Source organism: Phyllobates terribilis, unplaced genomic scaffold, assembly GCF_046119375.1.
Source record: "Phyllobates terribilis strain yellow unplaced genomic scaffold, ASM4611937v1 Scaffold_12__6_contigs__length_324123572, whole genome shotgun sequence".
NCBI classification, from domain to species: Eukaryota; Metazoa; Chordata; class Amphibia; order Anura; family Dendrobatidae; genus Phyllobates; species Phyllobates terribilis.
In genome coordinates, this window is record NW_027362772.1 from 291,390,911 (window position 1) to 291,407,336 (window position 16,426).

Below are 16,426 nucleotides of genomic sequence, written 5' to 3' on the forward strand. Positions count from 1 at the left end.
AATGAGGAAGAGGAGGAGGAGGAGGAGGAAGAACAGGCGCTGCTATCATGCGTTGTAGACGGTAGTACCTGTACAAGTGTCATACCGTCGGTTCAGCGTGGGTGGCCTGAGGACAGGGGGGAGGAGGAAGAGGAGGAGGAGGAGGAGGAGGAGAGCATGGTCAGTCGTCATCTTGGTGAGGACACGGAAATCTTGCCCGTTACCAGTCTGGCACGCATGGCTGACTTTATGTTACGCTGCCTTAACCGTGACCCTCGCGTTGTCAAAATGTTGGGTGACAGTCATTACTGGTTGGTGACACTTGTAGACCCCCGCTACAAGGAGAACTTTCACTCTCTTATTCTTGAGGTGGAGAGGTCTACAAAAATGGGGCAATACCAGAAGGCCCTTGCTGCAGAACTCTTAAAAAAATTCCCATCTGAACACGCTGCGGGCAGAGGTCACAGTTCGTTGCCCAACCAAGGCATACAGGCGAGAGAGATGCAATTCCAATCCAGCAGAGGCAGGGGAACACTGTTAACGTTCTGGGACAGTTTTCTGACACCCGCCCAGCTTACAGGCCCTGAGGCGTGGGGTACTCTCACAAGGAGTGGAAAGTTTCAAAAGATGGTGAGGGAGTACCTTGCCGATCGTACCAGCGTCCTCCGTGATTCCTCTGTGCCTTTTAATTATTGGGTATCCAAGCTGGACACTTGGAATGAACTCGCTCTGTACGCCTTGGAGGTCCTGGCCTGCCCTGCCGCTAGCGTGTTATCGGAGCGTGTTTTTAGTGCCGCTGGGGGAATTGTAACTGATAAGAGCACTCGCCTGTCAACTGACAATGCTGACAAGCTGACCCTTATCAAAATGAACAAGGGCTGGATTGGGCCAGACTTCTCATCACCACCAAATGACAGCAGAGTAACATAAAGTTAAATCCACTGTGTTATTTCAGGAGGTGTATTCCCATGCACCACTTCACACCCACTCATGGTTATATGCTTCCTCATTTCGGCTGTTTTTTGCTCTTCTCCTTATTCTCATCCTCTACCACCACTATACCACCAGGGTGACCATTGCCCGTGTTGCCAGCATTGCAAGTTCCTCTGTCCTATTTTTTGGAAGCTTTTGATTGGAAGGCATAGGCAAAGACTATGGGAGACCCACTCCCCAATAATGGGAATAATGTTTTTCATATGCTGTACTGCATGGCTCTTGTTTGCCAGCATTGCAAGTTCCTCCGTCCTAATTTTTGGCATCTTTTGCTTGGAAGGCATAGGCAAAGACTATGGGAGACCCACTCCCCAATAATGGGAATAATGTTTTTCATATGATGTACTGCATGGCTCTTGTTTGCCAGCATTGCATGTTCCTCCGTCCTAATTTTTGGCAGCTTTTGCTTGGAAGGCATAGGCAAAGACTATGGGAGACCCACTCCTCAATAATGGGAATAATGTTTTTAATATGCTGTACTGCATGGCTCTTGTTTGCCAGCATTGCAAGTTCCTCCATCCTAATTTTTGGCAACTTTTGCTTGGAAGGCATAGGCAAAGACTATGGGAGACCCACTCCCCCAATAATGGGAATAATGTCTTTAATATGCTGTACTGCATGACTCTTGTTTACCAGCATTGCAAGTTCCTCAGTCATAATTTTTGGCAGCTTTTGCATGGAAGGCATAGGCAAAGTCTATGGGAGACTCACTCCCCAATAATGGGAATAATGTTTTTAATATGCTGTACAGCATGGCTCTTGTAAGGGGCATTAAAACCGTCTTGTTGAGCTACTGTGTCCTCCACGTCTCTGCCAAGGGGCATTAAAACCGTCTTGTTAAACCACTCTGAACTCCACAGCTCTTCCAAGGGGCCTTAAAACCGTCTTGTTAAGCTACTGTGACCTCCACGTCTCTTCCACGGGGCATTGATATTGTTTTTTTATTCCACTGCGACCTCCACCTCTCTTCCAAGGAGCATTGAAATGTTGTTTTTAATTACCTCTAACTTCCATGACTCTTCCAATAGGCATTGCATTTCCTCCTAAATTTAGTCAGTTTTTGCTTTTCAATGCATAGGCGAAAACTAAGGGAGACCCACTCCCCAATAATGGGTAAAAGGTTTTTAGTACGCTGTAATCCATGTCTGTTTCAATGGGCATTGCAGTTCCTCATAATTTTTGGAAAGCCTTCCATTCACTGCTTAGGCCAACTGTGTACAGGAGACCCAGTTGCTATAAATGGAAAAAATGGTTTAGTTAAGGCTCTCTGACCTCCATGTCACTTCCAAGGGGCATTGGAGTGCCTCGAAATTTTTGGCAGGTATTGCACTCACTGTATGCCCTATAACTGTGTAGCCGAACCGCTCCTTTCGGTACAGAAACATATCCTACAAGACATGTGTGGTTGACTGGCCTGATATTGATGTGAATGGTCCCTGTTCCTCCTGCTCTTTCTCCTTTGCCACCACCTCATCCATCATTCATCACCTGAAGCAGGAAAACATCCAGCAATCCTCGGAGGAGGTAGGATATGCTGACCACCTCAGGCCTAGCCGCTACTACATACATGCGCTTGCATTCCAAGGAACAGAAATCTAAGTAGATGGATGGCCTCATGATTAGTGTTGAGCATTCCGATACTGAAATATCGGGTATCGACCGATATTCGCGGTATCGGAGTTCCGATACTTTTAGAATATCGAATACCGGAATCGGAAGTTCCCATAATGCCTGCGCTCTGCAGTGTCTCTGAAGGATGACAAGCTGGATGGCAGCGCTCAGCTTACTGTACTTGTTATTTAGTGTTAAAGGATTTATTTAAAAAAATAATAGTGTTTTCATGCACCGTCTCTTTAAAAAAGCCGGCCGGCAATTCAGCAGCGACATACACCGGTACCCGACAATTTAGAATAGAAAGAATAGAGCATCACACATAGATTAGATAGATAGAAACATGTCAGTCACATATATAAGAAGTACAGTGACAGTGTTGCTTACTGTACTTGTCATTTAGTGTTAAAGGATTTATTATAAAAAATAATAGTGTTTTCATGCACCATCTCTTTAATAAAGCCGGCCGGCAATTCAGCATCGGTACCCAACAATTTAGAATAGAAAGAATAGAGAATTAAACATAGATTAGATACATAGAAACATGTCAGTCACATATATAAGAATTACAGTGATAGTGTTGATTACTGTACTTGTCATTTAGTGTTAAAATAAAGGATTTACAAAAAAAAAAATTGGCGTGGGATTCCCCGTAATTTTAGTCTCTAGCAGAGGTTAAGCAGACGGTTGGGGCAGATGTTTGAAGCCTGGGAAGGGGGTAATACCCACGGAGCTTCTCAGGCTACTAATATCAGCCCCCAGCTGAATACCTAGCCTTTTCTAGCTATTAAAATGGGGGACCCCCAAAAAAATGACGTGGGGTCCCCCCTATTTTAATAGCTAGCAAAGGCTAGGCAGACAGCTGGGGGCTGATATTAATAGCCCAGGAAGGGTGCCATGAATATTGGCCCCCTCCCAGGCTAGAAACACCAGCCGTCAGCCGCCCCAGAAATGGCGCATCCATAGGATGTGCCAATTCTGGCACTTAGCCTCGCTCTTCCCACTGCCCTGTTGCGGTGGCAGTGGGGTAATAGGGCTGGGGTTGATGTCAGCTTATAATGCCAGCTGACATCAAGCCCAGGTTAGTAATGGAGAGGCATCTATAAGACACCCCCATTGCTAACCCCATAGTCAAAGTTAAAAAATAAACACAAACACCCAGAATAAAGTCCTTAAATTGGAATAAACACACAATTCTTTAATGTTCTAAATTAAACCATACATACCATCACGCCCATTCCAGCTGAAGCCAACGATCTCCTGCAATAAAAGTAAAATAATAAAGCAACCTCATCCTTACCTTTCCATGGTTCCCACAACGGCTCCAGCTCTGCTACATTCACATGACAGGCTGGATTGCAGCCGAAAGCCGCCATCCAGCTTGCCATGCCGCAGACACTGAGAAGCGCAGGCATGCTTGAGCCGAGGTCATGTCCAGTGAACTTGGCTCACCTCATGCACGTCACTGACAGCGTGGGAGAATTCTCCTGCGCTCAGCGCTTGAGCAGGAGAATTCTCCCAGACTGGGATGGCATTGAGATGACAGGCTGGATCACAGCTGAGCGCTGCCATACAGCATGCCATCCTTCAGAGACACTGCAGAGCGCAAGCATGCCTGCGCTCAGCTGCTATCCAGCCTGTCATCTCATCTCATCTCATCTCACCTCCAGCCTGTGCATGAGGTGAGCTGAGTTCATTGGACATGACCTCGGCTCATCTTTATGCCGTCACAGCCAGACACTGCAGAGCGCAAGCATGCCTGCGCTTCTCAGTGTCTGCGGCATGGCAAGCTGGATGGCAGCGTTCTGCTGCGGTCCAGCCTGTCATGTCAAGGAAGCAGAGCTGAAGCTGTCGTGGGAACCATGGAAAGGTAAGGATGATGTTGTGTAGCATCGGCGTCTCTGCCTCCTGCTAGGCAGAGACGCCGTCCCTCTCACCTTCCTGTTCAGCGCACAGCGTCCTCCAGCGCTCCTTCCCTCGCTGCTGCCGGCGCACGCTCCTTCCCGGGCACTGTGCTTAGGGCGCGCGCGTGCTCCCCCTCTCTTAAAGGGACCACGCGCGCCGTTCTAAGGAGTCCCTGGCCAATAGCTGGAGGACTTCCCATATATAAGGCACCTCCTCCAAAATGGAGGTGCCCGAGCAAAGTTGTTGCAAAGCATACTCACCTCTGCTTCAGCCCTCAGGTCCCATTGCCAGCCTGACTACCAGTCCTGTCTGCCTCCTTGTCTGCTCTTCAGCCCAACAGTCTGTCTCCTGCATCTGCCAGTCTGTCTATGGGCAAGTCCACCTGCGGACCAGGAAGCACCTGCCAGTTACCTGCCTGCTACCTGCTGTACATGCTAGCCCGCTCACCTGGGAGCGCTCACCTGCTACCCGCCTGCTAGCCTACGTGGTGGCTCCGCCGTCACTTGCTGTGACCATCTGCCTGCCAGCCAAGAGACTCTTACCCGCTCAGCCGTCACTTGCCGTGACCATCTGACTGCCAGCCAAGAGACTCTTACCCGCTCAGCCGTCACTTGCCGTGACCATCTGCCTGCCAGCCAAGAGACTCTAACCCGCTCAGCCGTCACTTGCCGTGACCGCCTGCCTGCCAGCCAAGAGACTCTTACCCGCTCAGCCGTCACTTGCCGTGACCACCTGCCTGCCAGCCAAGAGACTCTTACCTGCTCTTCCGTCACTTCCCGTGACCACCCGCCTACTCACCCAGAGACTGCTACCTACCTGTTGTGTCCACCTGCTACTCCGGTCAGCCCCAGCTACCTGACCAGTGGGAGCCACCTGCTCTATTACAAGGTCATCCCCAGAATAACACCTGCCCCTCGGGGTCCCTCCTTGTTCCAAGGCACAGAGGTTCCACCACCCGGCCCCGTTACATGTTGCTTTATTATTTTACTTTTATTGCAGGAGATCGTTGTCTTCAGCTGGAATGGGCATGATGGTAAGTATGGTTTAATTTAGAACAATAAAGAATTGTGTGTTTATTTCAATTAAAGGACTTTATTCTGGGTGTTTGTGTTTTTTTTTTAACTTTGACTATGGGGTTAGTAATGGGGGTGTCTTATAGAAGCCTCTCCATTACTAACCTGGGCTTGATGTCAGCTGGCATTACAAGCTGACATCAACCCCAGCCCTATTACCCCACTGCCACCGCTACAGGGCAGTGGGAAGAGCGAGGCTAAGTGCCAGAATTGGCGCATCCTATGGATGCGCCATTTCTGGGGCGGCTGACGGCTGGTGTTTCTAGCCTGGGAGGGGGCCAATATTCATGGCACCCTTCCTGGGCTATTAATATCAGTATTCAGCTGGGGGCTGATATTAGTAGCCGGGAAGCTCCGTGGGTATTACCCCCTTCCCAGGCTTCAAACATCTGCCCCAGCCGTCTGCTTAACCTCCGCTAGAGACTAAAATTACGGGGAACCCCACGCCAATTTTTTTTTAAATAAATCATTTATTTTAACACTAAATGACAAGTACAGTAATCAACACTATCACTGTACTTCTTATATATGTGACTGACATGTTTCTATCTATCTAATCTATGTGTGATTCTCTATTCTTTCTATTCTAAATTGTCGGGTACCGGTGTATGCCGCGGCTGAATTGCCGGCTTTTCATGTAATACATTCTACATTATTCTTAGTTGTTTTCCTTTGTGTAGAATTAACCTGCAAGGAAAGAAAGGGTTTATTTTTATTCCGATATTTGTGTCCCATTGACTTGCATTGGTTTCCGGTATCGGAATCGGCGATATCAGATATTTTTTGGGTATCGGTTCGATCCAATCCGATCCGATATTTCCCAATATCGGAAGGTATCGCTCAACACTACTCATGATCATGAATAATTTACTTGTTGTGTAGGAGGCCGACCACTGCTGCTGTCTACCTTCTGAACTTTGTGTTGAAGCCTGATTGACCCAAGACCCGCAATCCTCTATGTCTGGAGGATGTGTTGCATCCCAGAGTCCCACTGTGTCCCGGCTTCCACAAAATTAACCCAGGGTGAAGGCGTCAGTGAGATGGACCATCCCTGGCCACATTCACTTGTCCACGTGTTTGTGGTTAGGCTGTCCTTCCCACTAAATGCACTGGGGATGGCACAGGTAATGTTTTGGTATACGCGCTTGTGTGTAAGGTGCACCGGGACAAATAGGGGCGGCTGGGGACCGTTTATGGACACCCGGCCGCCCCCTGGCGGCTGGGGACCGAGCGTGGACACCCGGCCGCCGGGCGGCTGGGGACTGAGTATGGATACCAGGCCGCCGACGCAGCCATCACGTGGTGGCCAGATTCCGCCTCCACATGCCTAAAAGGCCCAATTTCAAGTGCAAGCAAGCAAGCAGTATGGTATTGCAGCCTGGGGTGGGTAGGTGGCAGGCTGCATACTTGTGCTTGCATTGCAAGGAATGGGGGAGGTACAATTGAACACTGCCCTGGGACAAGGACTTGCACGGGGATAGTTGCAAGTCTGCATCTTCTGATGCTGCAAGGATCACTTCTGATGGGCACACTTTTAGGCAGTGACCTGGGAGTCAGAGATGCTTCCAGGGGTCTTCCCTATGCTGTTCCCATGTCTTTTCAGCACTGTATGCATGTGTCACACAGCACATGGCCAGATAAGGTTGTAAAATGTTAAAATGACATTTCCCGGTGAATGCATTTGTCACGGTTGAAAGCAATATAAAAGTGCAAAAAACGCATAAAAAATGCTATTTGTGAACATAGCCCAAGGTGTGGAGGAGTATTTTTGTTTTGGGTTATTTATTTTACCTTATACACAAGTCTTTACCCTGGAAAGGATGTTCCTTAACATATTTCACAGGAAAACACTTTCAGTTTACTTTTTAAACGTTTTATTGTGAGCCCTTAAAAGTGGCTTAATACCTCTGATCACGTTGTTGACAGCAGTGACCTGGGGGTCATAAATGCTTCCAGGGGCGATCCCCATGCTGTCCCCATGTCATTTGAGCACTGTCACTATCGTTTTGGACACTTTTTAGGGTTTCTACAGACTGCCGGGGGTGCCGCCGCAAAAATGCTCTGGTCTCCCATAGACTAACATTGGGCTCGTTGCTCGGGTCGAGCACCCGAGTATCACCCGACCATTTTAGTGCTCGCTCAACACTAGTCTTTTTCCTTTAGGTAAGTAATATAGAGTTTTACCTACTAGAGATGTAATATATTTTATCATTTGTACTATCCTAGGTAGCTAAAACATAAAAAAATTAGTACATTCTCATGATTAACCCTTTAACCCCAAAGGAGGTTTGCACATTAATGACCAGGCCAATTTTCACAATTCTGACCACTGTCATTTTATGAGATAATAACTCTGGAACGCTTCACCGGATCTCCCTGATTCTGAGACTGTTTTTTCACGACATATTGTACTTTATGATAGTGGCAAAATTTCTTTGATATGACTTGTGTTTATTTGTAAAAAAATCGTAAATTTGGTAAAAATATTGAAAATTTCTGCATATTTCAAAATTTTAATTTTTATGCTCTTAAATCAGAGAGATATGTCACACAAAATAGTTAATAAAAAACATTTCCCACATATCTAGTTTACATCAGCACAATTTTGGGACCACATTTTTTTAGCAAGTTATAAGGGTTAAAAATTGACCAGCCATTCCTCATTTTTCCAACAAAATTTACAAAACCATTTTTTTTAGCGGTCACATCACATTTGAAGTGACTTTGAGGGGCCTTCATGAAAGAAAATACCCAAAAGTGACAACATTCTAAAAACTGCACCCCTCATGGTGCTCAAAATCACATTCAAGAAGTTTATTAACTCTTCAGGTGCTTCACAGGAATTTTTGGAATGTGGAAGAGAGAAATGAATATTTAACTTTTTTCAGAAAAAAATTAATTTAGACCCCAATTTTTTTATTTTTGCAAGGGTAAAAGAAAAAAAATTGACACCAAAATTTGTTGTACAATTTCTCCTGAGCACATCGATACCCCATATGTGGGAAAAAATCACTGTTTGGGCACATGGCAGGGTTCGGAAGGGAAGGAGAGCCATTTGACTATTTGAATGTAAAATGAGCTTGAATAATTAGCGGATGCCATGTTGTGCTTATGGAGCCCTTGATGTGCCTAAACAGTGGAAACCCCCCACAAGTGACACCATTTTGTAAACTAGACCCCTCAGGGAACTTATCTAGATGTGTGGTGAGCACATTCAACCCCAGGTGCTTCACAGAAGTTTATAACATTGAGCCGTAAAAATAAAATTTTCACGTTTTTCCCACAAAAATGTTTTCAGTCTCCAATTTTGCATTTTCATAAGGGTAACAGGAGAAATTGCACCACAGCATTTGTTGTGCAATTTCTCCTGAGTAAGCCAATACCCCATGTGTGGGGGAAAACCACTGTTTGGGCGCACGGCAGGGTTCTGAAGGGAAGGACCACCTTTTGACTTTTTGAATGTAAAATTTGCTTGAATAATTAGCCGACACCATGTTGCATTTGGAGAGCCCCTGATGTGCCTAAACAGTAGAATTCCCCCACAAGTGACACCATTTTGAAAGCTAGAACCCTCATGGAACTTAGCTAGATGTGGTGAGCACCCTGAACAAACAGATGCTTCCCAGAAGTTTATAACATGGAGCCGTGAAAATAAAAAAATCAAACTTTTTCCACAAAAATTATTTTTAGCCCCAATTTTTTTGTTTTCACAAGGGTAAGTGTGGCACCCCTGCGGGGGATTACCACAGGATCCATAGGTGCAGGGAGAGATGTACACTTGGGCACACACAACACCTTCCACCCCAGGTCTGAGGGGAGGAGTCAGTTTCCAGAGAGACCGCAAAGCGGCAGTTAGTCTAGAGATGGGTGAAGGAGGAGAGAGACAGAGAGCTGTTGGCTGGGGACCAGTTAAGCCCTGAACTAGGAAACTGGTATGTGTTGTGAAGCGCCCTAGAGAGAGGGACGGAGGCTAGAAGGAGAAAGAAAGAGATAAAACTATTATGCCTTTAGCTCACCCAGACACCGGAGTCCGAGATAGCTATTAATTCAGGAATAGCATAGAAAACCCGGACAGATCAGGAGGATCTACTCCCCTGAAGAAGAAGGGGAAAGAGTTTCCAAACTTGACCAAGTATAGGACCAGGGGCCCAGAAAGAGAATTGGTAGCCCCAAGGAAAGGTCCTCATTGTCAGTTGTGGAGAAGGACCCCAAAGAAAATAAAAGGTGGCAGGTTCAGCTTAAGGCAGGACTGACCCCAAACAACGCACACATTGTTAGAGGAGGCCTCACAAATCTCCAGAGTGAATATCTCTACCTGCACTGAAAACCTGGTTACCCTCCTGAACTGTACCTGTTACCGGACATCAGTAAAAGAAAGGTACTGAAACAAAGACTTAATGTGTGTGTGTGCCTACTTTGACATTACTGCCTATAGCGTTCATACAAGCCGTATGCCGATCACCTCAGCAACCATACACAGCGCTGGTAACCGATTTTACCAGTTGCCACAGGAGACGTCAGGACACAATTCTCCCATCATCCTGACCCCCATCCCTTTACTGACGGTCCAGGGCACGGAACCGGGAACCGACCAACCGTGATCCCCACAGAAGTAACCCATCCATCCCGGTATCCGAGTACCCCTACCCCTGTCGACCGACTCATAAGAGGAGAAAACAGACCCAAAAAACTGTTGTGCAATTTCTCCTGGGTATGCCGATACCCCATATGTGGGGAAAATACAGTGTTTGGGCGCACGGCATAGTTCAGAAGGGAAGGAGCACTGTGTGACTTTTTGAACGCAAAATAGGCTGGAATCGAGAGCGGACGCCATGTCTCATTTAGAGATCCCCTGATGCACCTAAATAATGGAAACCCCCCACAAGTGACCCCATTTTAGAAACTAGATCCCTCAAGGATTTTATCAAGGGGTATAGTGAACATTTTGAACCCAGAGGTACGACACAGAATTTAATAACATTAGATCATCATACTGAATAAGTTGTCATTAGTCTTGAGTGCAAGTGCTCGCTTCTTGAGTTTGCATCGGGTACTCGAGTATGCACCATGTATTGCGAGTGCTCGAGTGACATACTCAAGTCCCCACCACACATGTTTCATGGTTGTTAGACACCCAAAAAAAAACATGCAGGCAATCCTCGCAAGTATTTTTTGTCCGCAAAGCATATGGGGCGGAGACTCTATCATGTAACTCAAGCACCCACGATATCCGGTGCTTACCTAAGCATCCGATGCAAACTCAAGTAGCTAGCACTTGCGCCCAACACTAGTTGCCATATCGTCATCATATTTTTCCCTTACTTTTGAAAAAATCCCAACCCTAACACAACCCCAACCTTAACTCTAGCACAACCCTAAGCCTAGGACAGCCCTAACCCTAACACAACCCTAACACTAGCACAACCCTAACCATAGAGTTTATTTTATATGCCTTTCCTCGTGTGGTATAAGTGATTAGACGACTTTATTCTTCGGATCGGTGCGATTACAGTGATGCCAGATTCATATCGTGTTTTGATGTTTGGCAGCTGTCACACACTACTAGACGCTTTTTTTTTTGCAAAGACTAGTTTTTGCAATTATTTTTCCATTTTTCGGCTGATAGAGTGACATGCGGGCTTGTTTTTTGTGGGACAATTTGACATTTCTATTGGTACCATTTTCAGGCATGTGACATTTTTTGATCACTTTCTATTCCGATTTTTGGGAGGCAGAAAAAAACAAAAACCAACAGTTCAGGAATTTTTTTTTATGCCGTTCCGCATGTGGTAAAATTGATAAGGCAGCGTTATTCTTCGGGTCAGTACATTTACAGTGATACTACATTCACAGCCGTAAGCGCGCAGGCGCATCACATTCCCCAAGGCAGAGTACATTAAAATCAGTGCGGACCGCACATTATGGCGGTGCGCATGCGCATAACGGAATGCCCGCTGTAATGGTACATCTGCGCCCATAGAGGAATGGGAAAGAAGCAACAGTGGCAATTTTAGGAGAAACCCAAAAGGGAGCATATCTCAAATAAAGAGAGTCCATAACAGTATAAAGAAGGTCAATACTATACCAATATAAGCGGCCAAAAAACAGATTCAGGATGACTAGGTTTATAACAAAATAAGTCCAAAATAAGTTCAGAATAACCCAGAATAATCCGTAAGGGATCTAATATAGGGATTGTATATAATCCCTGAAAAGGTATCAAGAAAAAGATAAATATTTATCGGGTATAGGTAAAGGTTTAATAAACCCCATGATAACACAAGGGATACAGTTACTGTACAATCAGATCCCATAACAAGGATTCTCACAGACATACAGTCCCATATGCTAAATGGAATGAGGCAGTGAGAGGAATAGTAAAGCACTTACTGTATGTACTATATGCTCCAACACCACAAATTCACACATGTGTCCTCAATCGCACAAGCTGATGCGGCCGCATCAATCACAACATGCTTATACTAACAAACAAAGTATTAGTATGCGTATGGTATTGATTGACAAAAGAATTCTTTATTGGATTAAAATGATTTTAGTACACATCTCTTTTAGCAACTCAAAATGTCAAATAATTAAGTAGCCAGTATTTTGTGATCGGAAGCACGGCGCATTCAACTATATGGAATCCAAGTTTCCTTAGTAAATGAGTCAATTTTATTGTTGGCCAATATAGCCCAATTAGAAAAAGGCAAAAATTAATTAAGCAAAAATTGTGTGAGCAGCATGATGATTAAAATACATGATGGTTGGGACCGATCATGTCAATAGCATGACTGTTAAAGTGCAAATTGGCTAAGTCAATTGTGTCAGCAGCATAGTAAAGATGAAAGAATGAGAAAAAGATGAAAAAAAGACAAGAAAATAGGCTGTATGAGTAAGAACAAAAGGGACAAGAATCCCCCGTATTCTGGGTTCTGAATTTTCAATTGGCAGCCATGGAAAGTACATCCAGAGGGGAAGACCTATGTGGGCAGAAAAAAGGAGGACAAGGATAAGTAACGGTTATAGAAACCTGTAAAAAAGAGGTCCTCATTCAACCCATTAAGGGAACAGGTGTTCAACTTAAAGATCCATTTGGATTCTTGGCGTAAAAGGTCCGGGATCATGTCCCTGTTCCGGATATCCGTTTGAATTGTGTCCAGAGAGATTATATGTAGCCCTATGCAATCACCATTATGTGTATCCAAAAAGTGCATAGTTACTGAGGGTCTTACCTTTTTCCTTGTCTCTTTTGGCCATGTTGATACTAGACAGATGTTGTTGGATCCTATCTATGCCTTAGCTCCAGTGTTGTTTGTCCCACATAAATTTTTGGGCCTCCACATACAATCGCATATACAAGATTCCTTGTTTAGCAATTGCAATAATTGTGCAACGAGATCTGTTTAGGGAAAAGAGGGAGGTCAATCTTATTGTCAGACAACATCAAAGGGCATACCATACAGGCACTACAGGGATAAGTGCCCTTCAGTCTAAAGCCCCTATTGAGACGTTGTGTAGGCCGTTTGAAGTGGCTCACAACCAAATGATCTTTAAGGATGCGTGCCCTCCTTGCAATCAACTTAGGTTGTGGAGAGATGAATTTATGCAGCCTTGCTTCGCTCAAGAAGATATCCCACTTCTTGTTCAGAATGCGGTACATATCCCCTCACTGGTTATTAGATTAACGGTGCATGGATTCTCTCATTTCCTTGGTGTAAAAGCTTGTTCACAGTTGATCTGTTTGGAGAACTGGAAGGCATCAGACGTCACTTTCTGTGGGTACCCCCTCAAAACAAATCTGTGAGTAAGATCAGAAGCTTCCCTCCTAAAATCATTGTTGGTACTGCAGTTCCTTTTAAGTCGCAAAAACTCCCCCTTAGGGATGCCTTTCCTCACATGTGCTGGATGGAAGCTGGAGAAATGTAATAAACTGTTTGCTGCTGTGGGTTTTCTGAAGAGCGTCGTCGTCATCGAAGATCAGTGCAAGGATATTTTGAGGTCCAAAAAATCTACAGAAGAACATGAAAAATTAGCTGTTAGAATAATGTTCCATGGTTTGTCATTTAGCGTGGCAACAAATTGGTGATATTCATCCATGGGTTTCGACCAAAACTTAAGGATGTCGTCAATGTAGCGATACCATCTGACATGTTTGTGAATGGCATCCATCCTGCATACCTTTATCTCCTCCCACCACCCCAAAAATAGGTTGGCGTAGGCCGGGGCACATCTAGCCCTCATTGCAGTCCCAGTCGGTGATATACACGGTCAAAGACAAAGTAGTTATTCTGTAGGACCATTGATCGAAGCTGAAGGAGGAAGGAGTTATGTTGTCTTGTTCCTGATGTCCGCAGATCTAAAAAGTGTGATACAGCCATCAGTCCCAGATCATGCTTAATGTTTGAGTACAGTGACTCCACATCCATTGTTACCATTATGGTGTTAATAAGTAAACTATTTTTGTTCAATATCTGGAGCAAATGTAAAGTCTCTAACATATGATCCCAAAGGCAGGACCAAAGTTTGAAGATAGTGGTCCAAGTAGATATATGGTCGTTCGAAGAGACCCCCTATGCTGGACACAATTGGCCTACAAGGTGGTTCTTGAAGGGAATTGTGCACCTTCGGGAGCATATAAAAGGTGGGAATTGTGGGATGATGGCTGGTCAGGAAATCCTGCTCATTCTTGCTGATGATGCTTTGTTGGAATGCCGTGGTGAGCAATCTATCTAATTTCTTCTTGAAGGCTGGTGTCGGATCTGAGGGGAGGCTCTGGTAACAGGAAACATTAGTTAATTGGCGATTTGCCTCCCTAAGATATTGATCCGTGGGCGACAGAACAACATTCTCTCCCTTATCAGCCTCCTTAATGAGAAAGGAGCTATTGTTTTTTAATTTTGCTAGAACCCTCTGTTCTGATTGTAATAAATTACCTCGTCTACAGGTGTCAATTTTTAGCCGTTGTATATCCCTAAAGGATGTATCAAAGAAAATTTGGATAGGCGGAAAAAGGGAGAAGGCTGGGGTGGCATGTGAAAGTAACCTACCAGGGAAAGGTGAGCTCCCTCCAGCGTGTTGCTCATTTTCAGTAAGTAAATCAATCAAATCCTGAAACACTCCTCTCTCATCCTCAGGTAGAGAGTCAATGATTGACGGCTGTTGTTAAAGAAGCATAAATGTTAGCTGCCTGCAAAACAAGTACAGATATTTAATCAGCATGAATTTGTCTAAGTGACACGTGGGTGAAAAAAAGAGCCCCCTTGATAACAAAACCTTTTCCCTTCTGTGAGAATATGTGAGGAGAGGTTGATAACACGTAGATTACCTTCATTATTGGCCTCATTTATCTCCTTTTGTTTTGGTTCTGTCTTCTATTCCTTTTGTATGTAGGAGACCACTCCTTGAATCTCCTGTTCCTTTTGCGTAAATTTGGCAGCTCTTTGTCTCCCCCTCCGGTTGCGCCGTCTACGACGCTGAGTTCGAAGGATAAAAAAATCACTGGAGGAAAGCTCAACAGTGGTTGTAGGTTTTGGGACCTCAGTAGGCCTGCCAGGTCCACTAGTCCTTATATTGCCATGATGTGATCATCTATATGCTCTGTTAGTTTCAAAATCCATCCGGTCCCTCAAAAATTTAGATTTTTTTTCTCCTAATAACCTCTTCCTCAAAAAGATCTATAATAGTCATAAGTTTCTGGGAGAAGGGTTCAACTTCCTTAACCAAATTAAAAGTATTCAATATGGCTTCCTTAGCCTTAATGTCTACCTTTAGACGCTCCAACAATTCCTGATCATGGGCAATCAACATGTCAAGAATAATACCTGAACACTTCAATAGACCAGTCTCCCATGTCGCAGATGTTGCAGAATAGCCAGCTGGGGTGTGTAGTCTCACTGGCAGCAGATAATGATGTCATGGTAGCTGAAGTGGGTCGTTGGACCCCTCAACGCTTCCCTCGTGTCCACAACGATTTAAAAAGCGAGAGGTGGCACTTGTGGATGGTATAGGACCCCCCAGGGGCACTCCTGTAGCGGTGGTGTCTGGGTACAGGTTTTTGATGTTTGTGCAATCTCAAGCAGCCAGACATGCAGGTGAACTTGTAAACATAACAATTTTACTTAAGGAGGTAACAGGGTACAGTCTCTCTTACAGGCAAAGTTCACAGTATATTGTGCATATGAAAGTAATGGTTCTCTCCTCATGAGACAAGCATTGTTATGGCCTCTCTGGGCGGCTGGAGCAGAGTTCTCTTCACTTGCTAGTAGAGGAAATGGTATGCGCAGACCACAAAATATTAAACTGATGCAGGGACCTTCACAGATTGGCTCTCTGTGGAAACGCACTAAAGTGTGAATGTACTCACAGTTTTTATCCCACCGTTCCCTCTCGCAGGGGGTAGGTTTAAACAAAGTTGGTGGCGTGGAAGTCACGTAGATCTGGTCCTAGCTAGAAGCGATCAGGATAACAAGAGAGCAGGAGAGTCCATGTTCAGCTTCTCTCTCCTGACTGGAAGACACTTCACTCTTTTTGTGAAGGAGATTATGTGAGGAAAAATGTCCCCTCAGCGTAGACTGGCATTGAAAACTCTTCTCTAAGAGAATCACGTCTGTCCTCAATCTTCCTGAGGTAGCTTCCTGTACCAGCGTTCTAGACAGAGTGAGAGCCCTGTGCTGGGAGACTCCTCCCAGCCGTTGATATGGCCACCACTTGTTGGGAGAAGAATAATCATTGCTTCATATACACACATAGGCCAGCAGATGGCAGGAAAGTACAATTTACAATGCAATGTATTATATTCCCTAAGTCAATGCACACAATAGAACAAATCTAATACAATGCTACAACTGTTTCATTTAGCAGTA